Genomic DNA, 6,468 nt, shown 5'->3' on the forward strand with positions numbered 1-6,468 from the left:
ATATTTTCTTGGGTTGTAATTTCAATTTCATCCATTTTTATTTCTAAGGCTGCGGTGCGGTTTCCGAGCTCTCTTATTTCTTTGGTTAGGCTGTTTGTTATTTGGTCTGAGGTTTGTTTTAAAGCCTTATGAAGCATCTTTTCAAATTGTAATAATATTACTGGGGATACTGAGGAGGCTTGTGGAGAAGTTTGTGAGAGGATTTGTTCTGTATCTGACTCAAATAGAGAGTCTTGCTGTGACATTTTCTGTCTGTGAGAGCGCCCTGATGCTGTATCTTATGAGGTGACTGAAGCTGCTTCAGCTGCAGTGAGTGCCTGTGAGCTCTTTGTGAGGTGATTTTTATTTCTGCCACGGTTTCCTCCCAGTACCATATTTCCTGCCCAAACTTTCACAGTTTGTTCCCTGGGGCAAAAAGGTTCAAATGGATACCTTTTGAGCCTGCAGGCTCCGCTTTGTCCTTCTCTTCTCTCCTCAGCAGTGCGGAGCTCTAACAATGCATGTCTGCTCCGCTAGGCTCCGCCTATCTCCCTCAACTTTAATTTTTTTTGTATATTGTGCTGACCATGTGCACTTTTTCTCCTTTTTTTTTTTTTTTTTTTTTTTTTTTTGTTTCAAATAGATCAGAGTGGAGGCTATTACATTTTTTTGTATGTGGTGTAGACGCACACTGGGAATCTTCGGCTGCCTTGGGGGTAATGCCTGGGCTTCCAATGCATTGCTGTACCTTTTAAGGAGAAAAGGGCTGCCTCCAGATAAGCCTTTCAGTTTTTGCATTGCTATGTGTACTATTGTTATAAACTCAGATGATTTTGAGCCAGGGATCAGACTTTTTTTGTAGAGCTACCTTGAAGCAAGTGTATTTGCAAATTATATGCAACAAATATTGGAATGTACAATGTACAAGACAATGCATGTCTGCTCCGCTAGGCTCCGCCTCCTGCCATGATGACCAGACATTTCACCACTTTACTGACACTTCCATTTAGAGCCATTATATGGTACTCTGTTATATGCAGTATGTTAAAGCATATCTTCATTAGTTTCCCTTTTTCAGGCTATTTCCTTTTTTTAACCACTTAAGGACCGGGCCTCTTTCTGAGATTTGTTGTTTAAAAACAGTTTTTTTGCTAGAAAATTACTTAGAACCCCCAAACATTATTCTTTTTTTTTCTAACACCCTAGAGAATAAAATGGCAGTCGTTGCAATACTTTCTGTCACACCGTATTTTCGCAGCGGTCTTACAAGCGCACTTTTTTTTGGAAAAGATACACTTTTTTGAATTAAAAAATTAGACAGCAGTAAAGTTAGCCCAATTTTTTTTACATTGTGAAAGATAATGTTACGCCGAGTAAATTGATACCTAACATGTCACGCTTCAAAATTGCGCCTGCTCGTGGAATGGTGACAAACTTTTACCCTTAAAAATCTCCATAGGCGACATTTAAAAAATTCTACAGGTTGCATGTTTGGAGTTACAGAAGAGGTCTAGGGCTAGAATTATTGCTCTCCCGATTGCGGCGATACCTCACATGTGTGGTTTGAACACCATTTTCATATGCAGGCGCTACTCACGTATGCGTTCGCTTCTGCACGCGAGCTCGTCGGGACTGGGCGCCTTTACAATTTTTTTTTTTTCCTTATTTGTTTTACCTTTTATTTTTTATTTTTACACTGTTTTTTTACAAAAAAATTGTCACTTTTATTCCTATTACAAGGAATGTAAACATCCCTTGTAATAGAAAATAAGCATGACAGGACCTCTTAAATATGAGATCTGGGGTCAAAAATACCTCAGATCTCATGTTTACACTTAAATGCAAAAAAAAAGTGTCATTTAAAAAAAGATTTAAAAAAAATGTCCCTTTAAGAGCTATGGGTGGAAGTGACGTTTTGACGTCGCTTCCGCCCTGCAATGTCATGGAGACAAGTGGGGGCCATCTTACCCTCACTTGTCTCCATGCACAGCCAGTGAAAGGGCCGGATCGCCTCCGCCGCTGTCGAAGGCTTCGTTAAGCAGCAGAGGGCACGGAGTGAAAAGGGAGGGGGGCCCTCTCCCGCCGCCAATAAAAGTGATTTTTCCGCGAATCCACCGCAGAGACCACTTTTATCCGGTAGCCGCCTGCTGAATATGAGGATACCAGGGTTATGGCAGCTAGCTGCTGCCATAACCACGATATCCGTCCTCAAAGTTAGGACGTATATCGGCGTGCGCTGGTCGGCAAGTGGTTAAGGTGATTTTGCCAGCAATACCTCAATACCTTTCCTGCATTGGCAGCTGCTCAATTAGGGGCACCGGCCCCTAATCTACATGCAGGGTGCCAGACGCATGTATTTCAGAGTGTGTTTTTTTTTTTTAAAGCACATGATTAGAGCCTTAGGCTCTAATTGGCTTAAAAAAAGGATGGGCTTGTGGCGCAGAGCACTGCGCCCTGAGCCCACCAAGTTGTGTGACAATAGTGAATTAATATTCGCTATTGTCTTCTTGCTTCTCCTCCTGGTGAATCAGGAAGCGGGTCTTAAGACCCGATTGGCCGAGAGGAGAACCGACAGTATTGGCTGCCAAGGAGGAAGCCGCCAAGGAGGAGGAGACATGCAGGGTGAAGCCGCTGAAGCAGCCTGCGACATAGATGGGGTAAGTGCGGGGCTGGTGGGTGGAATGACGGGGCAGTGGTGGGTGCTTTCCTGTCCTAGGGTGAAAATCAACATTAGCTAGATCCGCTCAACCCAAGCAGAACAGCCTTTCCCAACCAGCATGGCAGCCTGTGATGCAGGTTGCCACCACCGTCCAAACCCCACAGACTTTTTGATTATCTCAATGAAACCAACAAATGTAGTCAACACAAGAGAGATGACCATCAGGCACCCAAGGAAATCTGGCTATTGTTTCAGAAAATGTCAAAATAGCATTTGGGAAAGAAGTGATAAAGGAAATAATTCTAATCAGAAGTTCAACCAATCAGATATTCCCAATGTCGTTTTCCATAAATTTTAAAGTAGAAAAACTTGTAGGCAAAACTTTTTTCCACTTTGGATAGAGCAAGGAGGGGTTATAACCATATCATATTTTTTTTCGCCATCTGTGTCCCATTGCGGAGATTTCCCTTCACTTCCTGTCCCAAAACCAAAACATGAAGTGAGAGGAAATCCTTACAAATTAAGGGAATTCCTTGGGAACCCCCAGGTCACCATAACTAGTGTCCCCCATTACTTTTCTGGGGACAACCCAAAAATTAGGACAAATAGAGGGTGAATATCATTAACGGAAGGCACAGACAGCAATAAAAACTGACAGGTGGTCTAATTCCTCTTCACCTTATCCAAAACTAAAAAAAGTCATACTTTAATAATGCACCCTGGGGCTAAGGACACATTTTTAGCGGAATTAAAGTCACCTTAAGACCCCTAGGAAACATAGCGCGAAGGTTGTCTGAAAAACACAGAACTTTGTATGGCGACTTACAAACCCTTTTTAACCAGTTTGAGGACCAGCATGTTAAACCCCTGGTTCCTGTCCAGGCCTTTTTCTAGTTTTCAGCATTGTGGTACTTCAACTGCACCATTCAACACTGTAACCAAATTAATTTTATATAATATTTTTGGGGACATAACTGTCTTTTAGGGGTATTTCATCACTGTTTTATTTATTTTTAATATATAAAGGAAAAAAGGCTCTTGTATATTTAGACTGTGTGAAAGTTGGTCTACAACTTATGATCAATATTTAATATTTTTGAACCCTTATGTTTTGATTACCTATCACGTTTCTTGAAGCCCTAAAATGCCAGGACAGTGCAAACACCCCCAAATGGGCCCTTTTTGGAAAGTAGACACCCCAGTGTGTTTTAAGAAGAGGCATCATGCATGCTTTGAAGTTCTAATGTTTTGCCACACTTTTTCTTGGACTATGAAGGTCATTTTAAATTGTTTTTTTTTTAACACATTTTTCCTCACACACGGCATGGGGCATACTTAGTTACACCACCAAACGCATTTTGTCACTCCTCTAGGGATATAACATGTGTGGGACCTTTTTTCACTTAATAGGCTCTTAGAGGGGCTCTAAATTCAAGAAGCACCGTCAGGCTCTGAAGGGGCATAAATTATGCATCTGATTTCCGGACTATCATATTTTTTGAGGTCCCACTTTGTGAATCCTCTGTTTTTTTCTAGTGTCCACTGGGGATGGACCTCTTCTAAATAATGGAGAAGTTTTTCTACGCTTTACTAATTTCTTTATTTTACTTTGAAATTTTCAACTTCACACTGCCTTTTACAATAATAGTAGAAGCAGTGTATCTACATTGGTGTAACCTTGGGAACTGTACCCAGACTGCGTGCTTTGGGGATGACATAATGTTGCTTCGGACACAGGATCCTACTTGGGCAAACACCTCGAGTGGAACTGAGTGCAACTAGTGTAGTTAGCCACTAAATGCTGTACAGCTTCAGGGCCATGGTGCATTCCTGTGGTTCCCAGACCCTAAAGATGCCCATCATGACAGGCGAAGCCTGGACCCGTACAGGAACCAGCGACGTGAAATGATAAAACAGGTAATCCCGTTACTGGACCGATACTGTAGCTTTACAGCAAGCATAAGACTTGCTATCTCCTTTAATTGCAGTACACTTATTTAAAGGAAAAGTAGGGCCAAAGCTCTTTTTGGCCTACTTCTCCTGTGGGTCACAGGTGTGCACTTCATTCTGCATGCCTGTGACTCAAATTTAGCTGGCAGCTGGCTAAAGTCCGCTTTTGGCTGATGTCACTCAACTGGTCCAGGTTCTGAAGGGATCCCAACTGTAACGTCAGGACCCATCCAGATGCCTGACTGGCAGTTGGCCTCTCGGCATGCCGCTCATAGCCTGAGCCAGCTTCAGACCAGCGTGAGTGCTGGAGAGGCAGAGCAGAGCCGGTGTCTGACAGTCACCAGCTCTCTGGTAACTGAAGGCTGAATTTCAGAGGTTCATAGTAGGTAAGGTTCAATAAGTTCTTGGTCTAATGAACAGCAGAGAACAGATTCAGCATCAAATCAATGCAGCATCCACTTAGTTTAGTATGTAGGGGTTTTTTTTTTTTTTAGTTTTTTTTTTTTTTAATCCCAAATGTCTCTTTTCAGTGTCCCCTGAATATTATTTCTTTTTTTACATAAAAACTGTCAGGAAACTGTAAATGTTTGAAAGTTTAAACACCTGTTAAGTGAGAAAAGAGAATAAGGTGAATAAGACTAGAGAAGATCCCTTTCTTCCCCTAACACACATCCATCCTTACTGAATTTCACATGCCAGGGTTAGACATAAGCAGAACAAAAAAGTTTCCTTCCTTTATTTAAATAATTTAGTTTAGTTAAATTGATTAAATGTGTTTAATTTGTTTTATTTGAATTTTGGAACATGGTTATATTCTTTCTATTTTATTCTAGTCTATTGTTTTTTTCTATTCTATGCTTTTCTATTCTCTTATTTTGTATTCTTTTCTATTCAAATTTCCAAAGATGGTTTTATTCTTTGTTTTATTCTATTTCATTCTGTTCTATTTTTCTATTCTAAACTATTCCATTTAAATTTATTCTATTCAAATTTCGGAAGACTGTTCTATTCTTTCTATTTTATGCTATTCTATTTTTTTCTATTCTATTCTATTCTAATGTCTATTGTATTTGCATTAGAATTTATTATATTAGAATTTCAGAAGACGGTTATATTCTTTCTATTCTTCTCTATTGTATTTTCTATTCTATTCTTTTTTATTCCCGTCCTTTATTTTCCATTCTATTCTATTTGAATTTCGGAAGATGGTTATTTTCTTTCTATTGTATTATTTTCTATTCTATTATGTTCTATTCTATTAGAATATATTCTATTCTAATTTGAGAAGACGGTTACATTCTTTCTTATTTATAATACTCTATTGATTGTTTTTTCTATTCTATTCCTCTATTTACTTGTTTTATTATTTTCTAATCTACTCTATTCTTTTCTATTATTATATTCCTTTAATTCCTATTCTATTTTTTATGTTCTATTCTATTTTGTTCTGTTTTACTCTATTTGTTTCTTTTGTAGTCTATTTTTTTATTTTCCATTCTATTTTATTCTAATCCAAATTAATTATATTCAAAATTCTAATTTTGGGGGATGGTTATATTCTTTCTATTTTATTCTATTGTTTTTTCTATCCTATTCTATTGTTTTCTATTCCAAACTATTCTACTGAAATTTGAATTCATTCATTTCGAATTTTGAAAGACTGTTATGTTCTTTGTGTTTTATTTTATTTGTTTTTTCTATTCTAATCTTTTATTTTCCATTATTATTCTATTTAATTCTAATACAAATTAATTCTACGCAACATTAGAATTTTGGAAGACAGTTATATTCTATTTTATTCTATTGTTTTGGGGGTGGTTTTGTCCTATTTTATTGTTTTCTATTTTATTTTATATTCTTACAGTGAAGGGAAAGATAAT

The sequence above is a fragment of the Aquarana catesbeiana genome, linkage group LG10 (genome assembly GCF_042186555.1).
Source record: "Aquarana catesbeiana isolate 2022-GZ linkage group LG10, ASM4218655v1, whole genome shotgun sequence".
NCBI lineage: Eukaryota > Metazoa > Chordata > Amphibia > Anura > Ranidae > Aquarana > Aquarana catesbeiana.